The following is an 18,785-nucleotide window of genomic DNA, read 5'->3' on the forward strand; positions in this document are numbered from 1 at the left end:
AAAAACAATGAAATTCACAGTAGTGAAGAAATTGGCGCTCTCTCAACCAACCATAGCCTTCATAAAAAATGTGCAACAACATGAGAAGATGCATTTAGTTTCCACTGAGCTGTGTGCCAGTGGGGGAACTACTGTCAGAGAGTGCAGAGAGACACTATCCTGAGCTCTTTCACTGAGTACTGAGTCCGTCATACACAAATGAAATGGAGAGAATGTTACATAGAAAACAGTTCACTTGAATTCTTCTTCTGCTTCTCCTCCTCTTCGCTCTGTTTATTTTTTTATGGCCCCCCCCCCCCCCTCTTGTCCTGACAAAATGGTCCCGTGGTTTCTCTTTGCCCTGACACCCCCTCCTCACCCACCCCTGCTCCCCCTCTCAGAGGTAGAACCCAGTAGTCTGTAGGTCCAGGAGGGTGGGCAGGGTCTGTAGGGCTTCAGGGTGGGGGTGGAGACTGTCGCTGGCTGTCTGGCCGTTCACACTGGGCAGTAGACAGCTCCCTGTGTAGGCCACCTTGGTGTTGTTGCGGATGCAGCCGTTCTCCATCTAAACACAGAACAACAATCAAATATAATTAGAGCTGTATGCATATGATAGAACACAACCCCGCCCTTCTCCCCCCCCCAAAAACAAACAAACTATAACCACTACACTGGGCTCTGTTCTGTGGCGTGGTGAGGTCATTAACACTAATCACTTAACCTTTTACAGCAGTGGGCTAAATCAGAGTCACACAGAGTGATTCTTGGCAGTCTTAAACAAAAGAAGACACCTGTACCATGTCAGATATAGAGTTGCATGTATTACATTTTGAGTTTGCATCCCAATATTACACTTTATATACACATCACAGAAGACTGAAATATAGCAAAACCATTTGACATAAAAACAACAGATTTTCTGTGTTTAAAAAATACATATTGTTTATTCATTATGAAAAATATGAATAACATTCCACCCATGAGGCCACTAGGTCATTTGACTGCAGGAAAGGGCTACTGCAGGTCAGGTCAGCCAGAGAGCAGAGTGGAGCAGAGTTCCCACACACACACACACACTCTTGGCAGTGGACAGCAGAGGCTGGGTGGGGTGGACTGGGGGCCCGCAGTCATCAGGGCAGAGAACACATTACATCACATGGAGAAGGAGCTAAGCCACGTACTGCACCAGGGTAGGATTACTATAGGGCCAGGCTACTGACTAAACCTCACCCACAGACAGGGCCTGTAAGACACAAGATAGAGTAACTAATTGTAGCTTGTAGTAGTTGCTAATAAGCTAACTACAATAGCTCATTGAAAAAGTAGCTTATCCGCCACACCAACTGAGTACTGGCACTGGTACATGCACTGAGATCCAGTCTTTATGCTCCATAGGTGTGAGTATGTACTTTGTGGCTTCCCTGTATGAAGGAATCCCCTGTGTGTGTGGGGACAGAGTGTCTGTTGTGACAGCTCCTACCATCGGCCTAATTGTAATCCTGCTTAGTGGGCCCTAACTGGATAAGCTAGGCATCATCCATGTAGAAATCCTAATAGGGCCACCTTATATAGGCCCCCCATAGGGGCAGGTCAGCAGGACACTGAGCACCTGCAGCAGGACAAAACCAGCCAGGTTAAGATGGGCCAAACTCAACTAATCTCTAATTCTCTCACCCCCCCCCGGGGAAACAGCACCACCTGTGGTGGGATGTGACACACCACGCATGTAGGCACACACACACACACACACACAACCCTTCCACACGTTCTTCTGCGCCTGTATGTATTAGGTAATGATGATGGGCAAATTGTAGGTCAGGACAGCTCATGCTTGACTGGCCAGCTTGGCTCTATGTTCCTCTGAGGCGTGGTCGCTGACCCTGAAGGAAAACACAGGAAAGGCGGAGTGGGATGGAGGCATGAATGGCCGCCGGTCCGGTTATTTGTGGGACTGAACCTTATTCTATTCATTACCGTTCCTCACCATCGGCATTTTCTCGCTTTCTCTCTCTCTCTCTGTCTCTGTCTCTCTCTCAACAAAGAGACCAACCAACTCTATCGTTCGTTACCCTTCATGGACCTTGAAACATCAATTCAGCACAACAAACAACAAGGAGAGAAAGATGGTGTCCAGCATGCAGAATGGACTGGGTACTGTACTAATGAGCAGAGTTCTATAGTCCAGTTTTTCTTGCCCTGAGGCCTTGTTTTGACTGACTGGGCCCCTTGTTACCCTCCCTGGCACGACTACTGTACTGGATACAGTTACAAATGCACGCAGGCACGCGTGGGTCCGAATCTCATCTTTGTCGCCAAATGTACGGAGGCTTGTTGTGCAATTAAACATGTTATCAACTAGTACAAACTTGTGTGACACTCCCACATCCGTGCACGCACACCGCGTGTGATACACTCTTAAAGCAACATCATTCAATACTCTTGAGCTAGAACCCTACATTACTGAACACAACATATACTGTAACTGTATTGTACTGTACCGTATGTAGAACCCTGAAGCAGCAGCCATGGAAGTGGAATAGCCTACTGTTCTCTCTCACGCCTACACTAGTTCACTTCTAGTCAGTGTCCTGATCTGAAGTCATGCTTACATTATCAGCTTTGAACAGATTGTAAGGTGGGCCTGCAGACCAGAGCTGCTTTCTTCACAATCACATTGCAGTAGGATCAGACCAGGCATTTAGGTCAAGGCTAGCAGTAGCACATGTTGTGCTGCCTGCAGGGAAACAACTCTGGTAGGAGAAGGTATTCCTACTGCAATCGATGCTTAAGTTGACAGAATCATTTCAACAGTTGACAGATCAAAGCTTGGCTGTGGAGACTACTACGCCATGTGAGACCTACTTTCCTCTCCATTAATAGATTCTCCACTGCCGTGACCCTTGCTCTCCACTCATCTGTTTACATTGCATGTCTGTTCACATCAACATATCTTGCATTGAACTATAAAGCAGCAGCCCAAACAAGCCAGAGGCTGGGCTTCCCATGCTATATCAGTGCCTTTACAGAGAATCATCGCTTTCATGACATAGAAATAGCGCTTCTAATACTGGGTTGTCAATTACCATTAACAAGACAGTCCCACAAACAACACAACACAAGACAAATAACATAGTCACAGAAATTCACCAAATATTACACAAGAAAATTACATTAGGTTTATTATCTATCTATGAGCATCTTACTTTATTCTTTGACTCTTACCTTGCAGCAAGTGGCATCTTGGGAAGCGGGGCTGTTCAAAATGCCATAGGCGTCCAGAGTAGGCATGGTGTGATGAGGCTGTGATAGTCCCAGGATGTAATCTAAGGAGTTCTGTGTGGTGGGGCACTGGTGGGGGAAGTAGGTGGATGGGACCTGTGGATGATGTTGTTTGTGATGCTCCAGATGGTCTGAGGGGGTAGCAGTCACCCCTCCTTGTCCCTGGTAGTGATCTATGCCCCCTACTGTACCCCTGTTCATGACCAGGCCCACGGTAGTCGAATCACCCATACCGTAATCCATGTGAGTGACCTCCCCTCCTGTAGTGTGTGAGAGGGTGTCCCCGTGCCCATTGGGGTAGGAGACGGTGCAGGCTCCGTTAGCTCCATTAGTTGTCAGTCCCAACTGGTCGTTGTAGCCGTAACTCTGCCAATGGGGATCAGGGTGCACCCCGTTGAGAGTAGCACTGCCACAGCTACTAGCCTTCTGCTGTTTGAAATGGCACTGAGACTGAGACTGAAGCTGGACCTGTAGGTGCTGGTTCTGCTGCTGCCACTGCTGCTGACTCTGATGGATGTTGTTCTGGTGCTGGTGGTGTTTGAGCTGCCCGGCCACGTGAGGCCCCAGCTGGGATGTCTTACCGTTGACCAGGGGGTGAAGGCTGTGGCAGTGGTCATCTAGCCCTGCATGCGTAAGCTGCTGCTGGGGAAGCCAGTGACCATTATGGACCACGGTTAGGGAGTTTGTGTGCTGCAGTGTGTCTGGCTGGCTTGGCGTGGGGACGTCCGTTTGTGTTGGGGGCCAGGGGTATTTTACCAGAACGGGCTTTACTAAGTTGAGGTGCTGCTGCATCTGCTGGGAGAGCTGCACTATGGGTGGCTGCTTTGGTAGTCTGTGAGGGGGTAGCTGAGCGGGTAATGTAGGTTGGGGGGCAGAAGGGTTAGTAGCCTGGGGGTGGAGGGTAGAGATATGCATAGTGGGGGTGGCTTGGGTATGAGGGTTAGTGATAAGGGCAGAATTAGGGATAGGGCCAGGGGGATGGGTTGTGGTTGAGGGTGAGGGTTGTGGTATGGACACGTGGCTGTCCCCACCCTGGCCCTCCTCTGTCCTGTTCTCCAGCGAGTCGTGAATGTAGGAGAGGATCTCGTTGTTGGTGAGCAGGTCGTTGAGCGAGGGGATGTAGTCTAGATCCATCTCCACTCTGATCATCCTCTCATCTAGCAGTAGCAGCTCCAGATCCTCCGCGTTCAGACCCAGGTTCTCCAGAGCAGAGAACAGCTCGCTGAAATGAAGACATTTATTTTATTTGACAAATTCAAAAAGATATAGAGTTGCCTCAGCCATGGGAGTACAACAATGCATACATAAAAAAAACACTGGGAATTAAAAACTCATTATTATTAGAAGGGCAAAAGAATGGAAAGCTTGGGTACATTGGGCAGTCTAACGGCACTTTACACTCAATTCAATTGGAAAATACTTATAATATATATAATATTATATACAATATATACAAATATACAATCACCTGTTAGAGCATGTGTCGTCCCCCTCCAGAGCTAGTGAGTCCAGGGTGGCGAGCAGCGGGTCGAAGCTGGACGGAGGCTCCCCATTGGGGCCAGTGGAGGTGGTGGTGACCCTGTTGGGCACGGTGCTCCAGCTCTCTCCCCCACGCCCAGCCAGAGGGCCACCGCTATAACCTCCACTGCTCTGCCCTTCCCCCTCGTCTCTCTCACTAAACAGACTACTGTGGAAGGACATCTTGGGCTCGACGGCTGGTTGGCACACGTACACGGACTCATCCTGCCTCATCAGCGCCCCGAGCAGGGAGCTGGGGTCCAGTCCACCGTTATCCTTTGACGAGTTCTTGTCCAGCTTGCCCTTCTTGGACTTGGTCTTGCCTTTAGCCTGGAGTGAGTCGGTGAGGCCATGGATGGGGTAGCTACTCTGGTAGAGAAGGGCCTCGCCCGTGGCGAAGGTGAAGGGGAGGTGCATGGAACGCTTCCTCAGGTGCTCTCCTCCCTCCTCCTCCCTGGGAACGAGAGGATGGTGAGAATCAATGGGAACAGACTCTTAGTAGGATAAAACTCCAGCAAAGTTAAGGTTTCGTCTCGTTAAAGTTGGTGGCAGCTCAGTTGCTACTAGTTTTAGTGTTACAAAGCACTTCATTTTAACAGTGTACAACAGCGGTTAAAAATGGGGTCGCAGGATAATTTCCAAAATCCTGGTTTTAAAAAACACACACACCAAAATATATCGTCTTTGTCTCTCAAAATCATTGTAATGTGCTTAACCTTAAAAATCAAAATTATTCAAATTTAAAAGTTAAAATTCAACCAGAGAGCGCCCTTTGATAAGGCCGCTCTTGAATCATTCCCACGGTGAATGGCTAAGCACTACGCTATGAAACCACACACTATTGCATAGACTTTGATATTACCGGCCGCAATTGATATGGTGAAAACAATGTGTGGGGAGGCAGAGGCACAGAAACTCACATCAATACCTTTGTCAGATAACACTGTGAAACTAAGAATTTACGCTATAACTAGCAATCAAGAGGAAACTCTGACTGAACGACTCAAAAACTCCACACCTTATGCTCTCCAAATGGACCTTAGCTGTGAGGACCGAGATACCAATGCATTGACTTTTGTTCCCTACATGCGGGGGATGCTATTCACGAGGACATCTTGTTCTGTCTCACGATTCCCAAGCATGAAATGGCACAGGGGATGTTCAGTGAGCTGCATGGATATATTGACATAAAAAATTATCCATGGGATCGAATGGTGGGCTTTTGCACAGATGGGGCTCCATCTATCACGCATTCACTGGTCACTATGGAGGAGTTTTGGTTCCTGACTCTAAGGGAATATAATTTGCCATCTCCCTCCGAGCATTAAAACTCATGGTACACTGATTCAGTGCTCTCGTCTGCATTAAAAAACAAATATCGATCCAGGTTGGATGTGACAGGAGAGATGCAGTGCTCACTGCTGACCACGCCCCTTGACTTTGAGAAGCTCCGATGCGACATGCATCAAGCAAACCCATCTCATTAGTGGTGGTGAGATAAGAGAAATGATGTCAGACTAATTTGCAATGGACTGCCATAGCTCCAATTACAAAAGTTAACATTGGCTGTTAATTACATCTTTTTTTTCTCATATGGATAATTTTCAGATAACAAAATGGGGTCACGGCCCAAAAAAGTTTGGGAACCCCTGGTGTACAGTGTAATATTAATGTGATGAAATCTAATCTATTGTCCTCCTTCCTACTCACTGGGAACAAGAGGAGGAGTTTATCAGAACACTAGGGACTACTATGGACGACTATATGGACTAAAGTCCCTAACACTATGGACTAAACAGCTCTGACTGTATAGGATTACATATTACATTCACCTCATTGAAATCCTTCATACAAACAGACAAAGCAAAATCCCCAGTGACAAATCAACTCTAGTGTTAGATTTAACACTCAGAAAGTGTTCAAAAAATGTAATTGGGTTTGGAGGGGTGAAGAGGCTGAAGCTGCACTTACACCAGGGGCCTCTGGGTGGCGATAATGTAGTCAGGCTTGCCGTTCTTGTAGACCAGCCTGGCGTTGGCTTGGACCCACTTCCAGCGGTTATCCTTAGTGAGCAGTCTGAACACCGTCAGCCCACTCTCTCCTGTCTTGATCACTGGAATCACATAAGACACTGAGTCAGGGGGATGTGTCAGAACCAATGACTGTATGGTCATAACTGAACATAGGCTATTATGCACATAGGAAACACAGTGCATATGTGCACCCATGCATGGAACCAACCCCTACACACTCATGTAGGCTTACAAAAGCAAGTCTGCAGAAATATGCTATTTGCACACATGCGAATGTACATGCCCCCATGCACGCAGGCACCATCACCTCTAAATGTACACACACACACACACACACACACACACACACACACACACACACACACACACACACACAGACACACACTCCTTGATCCTTCTCCCAATTGGCCTATTGTTAGCTTTGCTGAGTGTGTTGTGGCGTAGAGCCCGTCTCAGCTGTGCAGCCTTCCGGAGTAGGTTCATTGTGGTGAATGGACACAGGTGTGAAGCACTGTAGACCCATTGTTTTACAGAGAGGCTTGCAGTAAAGCGATTTGCAGACACTGCAGATTTACACCCAATGTGTTCCCATGCAGTGCTACTGAAACTCTTATTATTTGGTCACTTTCAGTGGACACTGGTGGACTTTGGATCTTAATTCCATTCCTGATATGGATATGTGGCCCCAGTTCACCTTCCTATCCCCTCACCGCTCTGCTCTGGGTTTTGCACAATCTCCTCCATAATCTGGATTATGTGTAAACATATTCTCCACTCTAACCAACCATGTGCCACACAGAGACACATAGATGGGTTGGTTGTTTAGCAACAAAACTGACGCGTGCGCAACTACTGGGCAAAACAGACAGGGTTGGCTTAAATTGCTGACAACATGTAAACTATATTTTGTTATCTCCCGAGTGTCGCAGCGGTCTAAGGCACTGCATCGCAGTGCTTGAGGTGTCACTACAGACCCGGGTTCGGTCACAGCCGGCCATGACCGGGAGTCCCATGAGGCGGCGCACAATTGGCCCAGTGTCGTCCGGGTTAGGGGAGGGTTTGGCCAGCCAGGATTTCCTTGTCCCATCGCGCACTAGTGGCTTCTTGTGGCGGGCCGGCGGTCTGCAAGCTGACTTCGGTCGCCAGCTGGATGGTGTTTCCTCCGACACATTGGTGCGGCTGGCTTCCGTGTTAAGCGAGCAGTGTGTCAAGAAGCAGTGCGGCTTGACAGGGTCGTGTTTCAGAGGACGCATGGCTCTCGACCTTCGCCTCTCCTGAGTCCGTAGGGGAGTTGCAGTGATGGGACAACACTGTAACTACCAATTGGATATCATGACATTGGGGAGAAAAAGGGGTAAAAGTACAACAACAACAAAAAAACTATATTTTGTTTCATTTGCACAATGAGCACTTGTCTGTCAAATATATCGTTAGAGTTGTTGATTAGCTAGCTAGCGAATGTTTGCTGTATTAGAATTGACATGAAATCAGTTAAAACACCTCAAAACAAGACATGGTATCAACAAGATAAAACTAGCTGAAACAAGCCACCTACGATTCCCCACATGGCAGCTTTTAGTCATTGTTGCAAGCTATCAGAATCATAAAAACGCACGGCTTCTGGCCACATCGATGCGCGCGCATCATTTTTGTGACGTTGTCAACCAACCCCATCTATAGGGTTTGTCCCAATAATCCCTCCTCCCTACTGAAGTGTGCACTGGTTCACTACTCTCTACAAATGTAAAAGCATTGGATTTGTATTGGCAGGGGCTAGAGGGAGTTTCCATATACCAGTCATTTCCTTTCAAATCCATGAAGGGAAGTGAACAAGTGTACACTTTGGGAGAAAGGAGAGACTATTAGGATGCAACCAGAGACTTCCACTAGCTCTCTGACAGTTTGCCAATCAAAGCTCTGCCTACACGTTCTTTAGAGACACCAACCTACTACCCTGGACTACTTTCTATAAGCAATGAAAGGTTGAAAGTCAATAGTTTGAAAAGGCAGCATATACTGTCCTGAAATAACTATCTGTCCAACAATGAATGCTGGATTTTTGTTGTTGATATTAATAACATCATGCTTGTCTTTGCGCTCACTAGCTTATTTTAACACTTTCATTAGGCAAATTGTCCACTCTAGCGTTTAAACTCAGAGTCAGAAAGTTGGGGGTGATATTGGCCAATAACAATAATGTGAATAACATCATGCTTGTCTTTGAGCTCACTAGCGTATTTTAACACTTTCAATAAGCAAATTGTCCCCTCCAGTATGGCTCTCGCATGGCTCTCAAGCTTTTCTTTAAGCTTGATTTGGTATGTACTATAAAGTCAGAGAGATGGAAGGGGAAGTGATATTGTAAACTTAGAGAGATGGGGGAGTTATATTTGCCATCAACCACTGAGCTGTAAAGAGCAGTATGGAGTGCATGGAGAGTAGTGATGCTGAACGTTCCATGGTTAGAACAGGGTCATTGTGTTTACATGCTACTGTAAGTAGGACACTGTTACTGCTGAACGATTGTGTTCTCTCTCTCTCTCTCTCTCTCTCTCAACAAACAACAGAGGAGAGTGTGTGGTGTCAGTCTGCCACTGAGATAATATTTCTAACCCATATGTAGTTAGCTTACTGCACAGAAATATAATTAGATAGCTCTATGTAGTACTAATATACACTAAGTATGTGGACACCCCTTCAAATTAGTGGATTTGGCTATTTCAGCCACACCCATTGCTGACAGGTGTATAAAATCAAACACCGCCATGCAATCTCCATAGACAAACATTAGCAGTAGAATGGCCCATACTGAAGAGCTCAGTGACTTTCAACGTGGCACCGTCATAGGATGCCACCTTTCCAACAAGTCAGTTTATCAAATTTCGGCCCTGCTAGAGCTGCCCCGGTCAACTGTAAGTGCTGTTATTGTGAAGTGGAAACGCCTAGGAGCAACAACTCACTGCCGAGTTCCAAACTTTTCCAAACTGCCTCTGGAAGCAACGTCAGCACAATAACTGTTAGTCTGGAGTGTTGTTAAGCTCGCTGCCGTTGGACTTTGGAGCAGTGGAAACGCGTTCTCTGGAGTGATGAATCACGCTTCACCAGCTGGCAGTGCAACAGATGAATCTGGGTTTGGCGGATGCCAGGAGAACGCTAACCGCCCCAATGCATAGTGACAACTGTATTTGTATTTGTATTTATTATGGATCCCCATTAGCTGCCAAGGCAGCAGCTACTCTTCCTGGGTTCCGCCAAAATTAAGGCAGTTACATATTTTTTAAAAACTTTATAATACATTTCACAACATATTAATTGTGTGCCCTCAGGCCCCTACTCTACTACCACATACAGTTGAAGTCGGAAGTTTACATACACCTTAGCCAAATACATTTAAACTCTGTTTTTCACAATTCCTGACATTTAATCCTAGTAAAACTTCCCTGTCTTAGGTCAGTTAGGATCACCACTTTATTTTAAGAATGTGAAATGTCAGAATAATAGTCGAGAGAATGATTTATTTTAGCTTTTATTTCTTTCATCACATTCCCAGTGGGTCAGAAGTTTACATACACTCAATTAGTATTTGGTAGCATTGCCTTTAAATTGTTTAACTTGGGTGAAACGTTTTGGGTAGCCTTCCACAAACTTCCCACAATAAGTTGCGTGGATTTTGGCCCATTCCTCCTGACAGAGCTGGTGTAACTGAGTCAGGTTTGTTGGCCTCCTTGCTCGCACACGCTTTTTCAGTTCTGCCCATAGGATTGAGGTCAGGGCTTTGTGATGGCCACTCCAATACCTTGACTTTGTTGTCCTTACTACTTTGGAAGTATGCTTGGGGTCATTGTCCATTTGGAAGACCCATTTGCGACCAAGCTTTAACTTCCTGACTGATGTCTTGATATGTTGCTTCAATATATCCACATACATTTCCTTCCTCATGATGCCATCTATTTTGTGAAGTGCATCAGTCCCTCCTGCAGAAAAGCACCTCCACAGCATGATGCTGCCACCCCCGTGCGTCACGGTTGGGATGGTGTTCTTCGGCTTGCAAGCAGCCCCCTTTTTCCTCCAAACATAACGATGTTCATTATGGCCAAACAATTATATTTTTGTTTAATCAGACCAGAGGACATTGCTCCAAAAGGTACGATCTTTGTCCCCATGTGCAGTTGAAAACCGTAGTCTGGCTTTTTTATGGCGGATTTGGAGCAGTGGCTTTTTCCTTGCTGAGCGGCCTTTCAGGTCATGTCGATATAGGACTCATTTTACTGTGGTGGATATAGATACTTTTGTACCTGTTTCCTCCAGTATCTTCACAAGGTCCTTTGCTGTTGTTCTGGATTGATTTGCACTTTTCGCACCAAAGTACGTTCATCTTTAGGAGATAGAACGTGTCTCCTTCCTGAGCGGTATGATGGCTGCGTGGTCCCATGTTGTTTATACTTGTGTACTATTGTTTGTACAGATGAACGTGGTACCTTCAGGCGTTTGGAAATTGCTCCCAAGGATGAACCAGACTTGTGGAGGTCTACAATTTGTTTTCTGTGGTCTTGGCTGATTTATTTTGATTTTCCCATGATGTCAAGTAAAGAGGCACTGAGTTTGAAGGCAGGCCTTGAAATACATCCACTGGTACACCTCCAATTGACTCAAATGATGTCAATTAGTCTATCAGAAGCTTCTAAAGCCATGACATCATTTTCTGGAATTTTCCAAGCTGTTTAAAGGCACAGTCAACTTAGTGTATGTAAACTTCTGACACACTGGAATTGTGATACAGTGAATTATAAGTGAAATAATATGGCTGTAAACAATTGTTGGAAAATGTACTTGTGTCATGCACAAGTAGATGTCCTAACCGACTTGTCAAAACTAAAGTTTGTTAACAATAAATGTGTGGTGTGGTTGAAAAACAGGTTTTAATGACTCCAACCTAAGTGTATGTAAACTTACGACTTCAAATGTATGTACAACACAAAATCCATGTGTACGTGTGTGTATAGAGCGTATGTTATCGTGTGTTTGTATGCACGTGTCTGTGTCTGTTTGCGTGCTTCACAGTCCCCACTGTTCCATAAGGTGTATTTTTATCAGTTTTTTAAATCTAATTTTACTGCTTGCATGAGTTACTTGATGTGGAATAGAGTTCCATGTAGTCATGGCTCTATGTAGTACTGTGCCCCTCCCATAGTTTGTTCTTGTTCTGGTGGCATGTCTTGTGGGGTATGCATGAGTGTCCGAGCTGTGTGCCAGTAGTTCAAATAGACAGCTTCAACAGGTCAATAACTCTCACAAATACAAGTAGTGATGAAGTCAATCTCTCCTCCACTTTGAGCCAGGAGAGATTGACATGCATATTATTTATGTGTACATCCAAGGGCCAGCCGTGCTGCCCTGTTCTGAGCCAATTGTACAGTTTTCATGGTTCGGGCTAGGCCCCTTAGTTCCAGTGAAGGGAAATCTTAACGCTACAGCATACAATGACATTCTAGACGAGTCTGTGCTTCCAACTTTGTGGCATCAATTTGGGGAAGGCCCTTTCCTGTTTCAGCATGACAATGTCCCCATACACAAAGCGAGGTCCATACAGAAATGGTGGAGTGGAGGCTGTTATAGTAAAAAAGGGGGGACCAACTCCATATTAATGCTTATGATTTTAGAATGAGATGTTTGACGAGCAGGTGTCCACATACTTTTGTAGATTCCAAGATGGCGTAGCTGTGTGGTCGTGTTTTTTTCTGTGTCCTTGTGTAAATAGGCCGTTTTCTTTTGTTTTTTTGTCTATTTTGTATATATTTCTCAATTTTAGTTTTCATTCTTTAACTAAATATACTTTCCTGCAACCCGCCTCACCCAACGTGGAAAGGATTATATTATTTCTTTATAACTTTTATCAAGAACCTTAAGCTGAAACTAGTCTAGCTGCAACCGAATGGCTACTTGCTATTAGCCACCGTTGTCAGTGGCCTGCACTACCCACCAGCCAGCTCTAGCTCTAGCCTGGACAATTTGTTGGCCAGTCTGCACAGCGTGCTATCGACCCAGAGCATATCAGATTTTCTGCCGGAATCACTGGACCCTAGCGCCGGATCATCGCAACCAGCTAGCTGCAACCAAATGGCTGTTGTTGTTGGCTAATTACCATTGCCCCTTAGCAAGCACCAGTTAGCCTTGAGCTAGCCTCGAGCCAGGCCCATCTCCCGGCTATCTACCTCTCTGTCAACCGGACGGGACCTCCTAGTGTTGACACGGAGCCCCGCCGATCCAACACGACTGGTTTGCCGATGAAATCGTCTGATGTGGTTTCAACAGGCTTCCCGTTACGACGTCGACCACGAAGATCCAACTGCTATCCCCGGCCCACTAGCACACGCAAGCCGGGCTTCTTGCTCGCCAGTGCTGTAGCAGCCCCCGAACTACCTCCGAACTCTCCTATTGCTGTTCACCGGACCTTATGATAACTCAGCTATACAGCTGATGCCTGCTGGACTGTTCCTTTATACGGTACCGCATCCTGTTTATGTTTAGCCTCAGCCCAAACTTTGTCGCCATTACCAGCTGTTGTCTTAGCTCTCTCGAATAACACCTGTGATTGCTTTATGACTCTCTCCCATGTCAATATGCCTTGCTTATTGCTGTTTTGGTTATTTCTTGTTGTACTATTTCACTGTAGAGCCCCCAGCCCAGCTCAACTTGCCGTAGACAGCTCCTTTGTCCCACCCCACATACACGTGGAGACCGACTCAATCGGTGCCTCCAGTGATGCTATCTCTTTCATCGTTACCCAACGCTTAGCTTTACCTCCACTGTACTCATATCCTTCCATATCCTTGTCTGTACATAATGCCCTGAATCTATTCTACAACGCCCGGAAATCTGCCCCTTTTTTTCTCTGTACCCACCGCACTAGAAGACCAGTTTTTAAAGCCTTTAGTCGTATCCTTATTCTACTCCTCCTCTGTTCCTCTGGTGATGTAGAGGTTAACCCAGGCCCTGTAGCCCCCAGTATCACTCCTACTCCCCAGGCGTTATCATTTGTTGACTTCTGTAACCGTAAAAGCCTTGGTTTCTTGCACGTTAACATCAGAAGCCTCCTCCCTAAGTTTGAGTTATTCACTGCATTAGCACACTCCGCCAACCCTGATGTTCTAGCAGTGTCTGAATCCTGGCTTAGGAAGGCCACCAAAAATTCAGAAATGTCCATCCCCAACTATAACATTTTCCGTCTCGATAGAACTGCCAAAGGGGGTGGGGTTGCAATCTACTGTAGAGCTCTATCATACTATCCAGGTCTGTGCCCAAACAGTTTGAGCTTCTACTTCTAAAAATCCACCTTTCCAGAAATAAGTCTCTCACTGTTGCCGCTTGCTACAGACCCCCCTCAGCCCCGAAGCTGTGCCCTGGACACCATATGTGAACTGATTGCCCCCCATCTATCCTCAGAGTTCGTACTGCTTGGTGACCTAAACTGGGATATGCTTAACACCCCGGCCAACCTACAATCTAAACTAGATGCCCTCAATCTCACACAAATTATCAACAAACCTACCAGGTACAACCCAAAATCTGTAAACATGAGCACGCTCATAGATATCATCCTGACAAATGTACCCTCTAAATACACCTTCGCTGTCTTCAACCAGGATCTCAGCGATCTCTGCCTTATTGCCTGCGTCCGTAATGGGTCCGCGGTCAAACGACCACCCCTCAACTAAGAACAGATATAGCCCCTGGTTCTCCTCAGACTTGACTGCCCTTGACCAGCACAAACACATCATGTGGCGTACTGCATTAGCATCGAACAGCCCCCGAGATATGCAACTTGTCAGGGAAGTCAGGAACCAATATACACAATCAGTTAGGAAAGCAAAGGCTAGCTTTTTCAAACAGAAATTTGCATCCTGTAGCACTAACTCCAGAAACTGTTTTGGGACACTGTAAAGTCCATGGAGAATATGAGCACCTCCTCCCAACTGCCCACTGCACTGAGGCTAGGAAACACTGTCACCACCGATAAATCAAATCGGAGGGCCTGTTGTCTGGACCTCTGGCAGTCTCTATTGGGGTGCCACAAGGTTCAATTCTCGGGCCGACTCTATTCTCTGTGTATATCAATGATGTCGCTCTTGCTGCTGGTGATGTTCGGATCCACCTCTATGCGGACGACACCATTTTGTATACATCTGGCCCTTCATTGGACACTGTTTTAACAAACCTCCAAACGAGCTTCAACGCCATACAACACTCCTTCCGTAGCCTCCAACTGCTCTTAAACACTAGTAAAACTAAATGCATGCTCTTCAACCGAACGCTGCTTGCACCCGCCCACCCGACTAGAATCACTACTCTCTGCGGGTCTGACCTAGAGTATGTGGACACCTACAAATACCTAGGTGTCTGGTTAGACTGTAAACTCTCCTTCCAGACTCACATTAAGCATCTCCAATCAAAAGTTAGATCTAGAATCGGCTTCCTATTTCGCAACAAAGCCTCCTTCACTCATGCTGCCAAACATGACCTCGTAAAACGGACTATCCTACCGATCCTTAACTTCGGCGATGTCATTTACAAAATAGCCTCCAACACTCTACTCAGCAAATTGGATGTAGTCTATCACAGTGCCATCCGTTTTGTCACCAAAGCCCCATATACTACCCACCATTGTGACCTGTACGCTCTTGTTGGCTGGCCCTCATTACATATTCGTTGCCAAACCCACTGGCTCCAGGTCATCTATAAATCACTGCTAGGCAAATCCCCGTCTTATCTTAGCTCACTGGTCACCATATCAACACCCACCTGTAGTCTGCACTCCAGCAGCTATATCTCACTGGTCATCCCCAAAGCCAACACCTCCTTTGGCCGCCATTCCTTCCAGTTCTCTGCTGCCAATGACTGGAACAAACTGCAAAAATCTCTGAAGCTGGAGACTCTTATCTCCCTCACTAACTTTAAGCATCAGTTGTCAGAGCAGCTTACCGATCACTGCACCTGTACACAGCCCATCTGTAATTAGCCCATCCAACTACCTCATCCCCATATTGTTATTTATTTTGCTCATTTGCACCCCAGTATCTCTATTTGCACATCCTCTTTTGCACATCTATCATTCCTGTGTTAATACGATATTGTAACTATTTTGCACAATGGCCTATTTATTGCCTTACCTCCATAATTTACTACATTCGCACACACTGTATATATATTTTCTGTTGTATTTTTGACTTTATGTTTTGTTTATCCCATATGTAACTCTGTGTTGTTGTTTTTATCACAATGCTTTGCTTTATCTTGGCCAGGTCGCAGTTGTAAATGAGAACTTGTTCTCAACTGGCTTACCTGGTTAAATAAAGGTGAAATGAAATAAAAAAAATAAAAAAAAATGTACCTAAATAATTAAGTTTAATTGTCAAGTTACTGTTCTAAACCAATGCTATTTGGAATATTCCATGATTATTATTAAAGGTAGAGATGTCATTGTAAAAGCCTTACTGCGGACGTGGTTCTCAGCACAGTAGAGCATATCAGCTGCATGGATAAACTGGTATCCAGAGCCTCGGACCCGGAGCTCAGCCTCAGTGTAGCCCAGCACGATCTTCCCCCTGCAATGCAATAAGATTCACAACAACACCATTATTATAGACGAGACGATAGTCGTCTATTATAGGCATTGGTTGAAGCTCAGTGTTAAATTAAAATCTCTCTATCATACGTAAGCCAAAATGACACCAATCTCGATGAAAATACGCAAATCAACTTGGAGGTACACACACTCCCCGCCTCTGTCGTGAGCCGTTTGTCCGTTACCGAGAACCACATACCACATTTTTTAACAGGGCAGTTAGCAATTCAGTTTTAAGAGTATTTATTGCGCCTACCTAGCTCAAATTCTAGACATTTGATTAAAACGAGACTATAGAGTCCATGAAGTGACCATTGGACTTAAAATATGCCAGATTGACTGAGTTTGTAGGTGCAGCAGTCTTTATTAAATGTATAATTTATCGTTCTCACATGCACATTTCTGTCTGTTAAGAAACAACGATCATCTACCTTTTTGTAGCTGACAATGCTAACATCTTTTTTTAGCCGAAACTCAATAGTTCTAACACTGGGTTGGTTGCTCGGCAACAACACAGCTGCTTGCACCATGCTGCCAGTCATAAGAAGTGTATGCGAACAAACCTAGGCTAATGTATATAGCTAGCTATATGGTGGTATTCAAGCTGAGGTTAATCAATAATTGCACAAATATATTATGATTAGCTAGGTAGCTAACTAGCTAACGTTACCTAACTAACGTTAGCTTGCTTGTACAAAGTCCAGCAGCTAGCCTCTGTAGCTCGCTAACACCAGTCAGCTGAAAGCTAGCTAGCTAACCAACAGGCAAATACAGATCGCTAGCCAATGAATGTGGTTTTGTTTTCATTAGATAGGTAGCTAGCTAGCTAACGTAACATTATACCAGCCAGATGAGCTAACGTTGGCTAGGTAGCTAACCAACAAGCGATGAAAGCTAGCTAGCTAGCTAGCTATATTTTGCCAAGTAGGGTTTTTCACATATGGCTAAAGTCATCATGTGGAAACTGCTGATGTAGACACTTGCGTGTAATTGGAGCACAAACAAATATGCACAAATAAACTAGCAAACGTCCTTGGCTGTTATGATAGCCAATTAACTTCAGCTAGCAAAGTAACCTTAGCCAACGTAAGACTGTACCATTAGCTAACGTGTATGGCCAGTTAATGCAAAACAATATATCATAATATATCATTCATTCTAGCACAAAACATAACTAGCTGGAACGACAGAGCGAACAGACGCGAACTGGCTAAGTCAATTCAGTGGCTAGCTTTGCACTTGGCTAGCTAACAGTAGCTGCTAGGGGTAAGTCATAACCTACACTTGTGTTTTGTTTTTTACATATTGATAGCCCGAGTCGCTCAAGGAATTCGGGACATGGGTGACTAGTTAACGTTAGTTTGGCTCTCTCTGTGTGTTCGTGCCGTGAAAGGAGGGGTTCTTCTTTGTCTGAAAGCAATGGCTAGCTAGTTTGCTAACTATTCTAGCTAACTAACTGGCTGAATAAGTTGACTACGGACTCGCTCAAGCTGTCGGGACTTACCCACAACGTTAGACACGGACACGAACGATCTGCTTGAGTGTTGATACACTGGTGGTTGTTGTGGCTGAGTATTGGCGCTAAACCCTGCTGTTGGAGACCGGCATGCTAGCTGGCTGTGGCGTCTTATGACGAGGTGCCCGGACGTTTTTCACGGAATAATACTGCACCTAGTTAGCTAGCTGAATAAACTAGGTTAGTCTATTCCTAGAAAACATTGAACCGCTGTAGTTTACAACAATTATAGTTTCTGAGGTGGAAGTTGGGAGAGTTATATTTGGGAGTTGTGGTGAGGGAGGCCCCGCTCTCTCCTTTCCCAGATGTTTAGTTCATTTTATTCCGATCTCCTCTGCATTATTGTAGCCATCTGCTGCACCCTGTCAACTATGCCTCTGCCTATCCCTGTTCTCTCCTCTCCGCACAGGCTACACAAACGCCTCACACCGCGTGGCTGCTGCCTCTCTAACCTGGTGGTCCCTGCACGCACGACCCACGTGGAGTTCCAGGTCTCAGGCAGCCTCTGGAACTGCCGTTCTGCTGCCAACAAGGCAGACTTCATCCCAGCCTATGCTACCCTCCAGTCCCTCGACTTCTTGGCGCTGACGGAAACATGGATTACCACTGAAAACACTGCTACTCCTGCTGCTCTCTCCTCGTCTGACCATGTGTTCTCGCATACCCCGAGAGCATCTGGTCAGCGGGGTGGTGGCACAGGAATCCTCATCTCTCCCAAGTGGACATTCTCAATTTTTCCCCTGACCCATCTGTCTATCTCCTCATTTGAATTCCATGCTGTCACAGTCACTTGCCCATTTAAGCTTAATATCCTTGTCATCTATCGCCCTCCCGTCTG

The 18,785-nt window shown here is 45.7% G+C and overlaps 1 pseudogene across 1 annotated transcript in view; it reads right to left on the bottom strand.

Annotated features, from left to right (window-relative positions):
- Nucleotides 1-376: 376 nt before the first annotated feature.
- LOC311119312 (aryl hydrocarbon receptor-like) overlaps nucleotides 377-18,785 on the bottom strand; it is a 43,765-nt pseudogene continuing 25,356 nt past the window's right edge. Inside the window, exons 6-10 of the transcript in view lie at nucleotides 16,302-16,411; nucleotides 6,748-6,889; nucleotides 4,727-5,230; nucleotides 3,202-4,480; nucleotides 377-544 (exon numbers count right to left, since the gene is read on the bottom strand). The product of the transcript in view is annotated as an aryl hydrocarbon receptor-like (transcript). The remainder of the gene's footprint in view (nucleotides 545-3,201; nucleotides 4,481-4,726; nucleotides 5,231-6,747; nucleotides 6,890-16,301; nucleotides 16,412-18,785) is intronic.

This window comes from Coregonus lavaretus (assembly GCF_964263955.1).
Source record: "Coregonus lavaretus genome assembly, contig: HAP1_SCAFFOLD_3467, whole genome shotgun sequence".
Lineage (NCBI taxonomy): Eukaryota > Metazoa > Chordata > Actinopteri > Salmoniformes > Salmonidae > Coregonus > Coregonus lavaretus.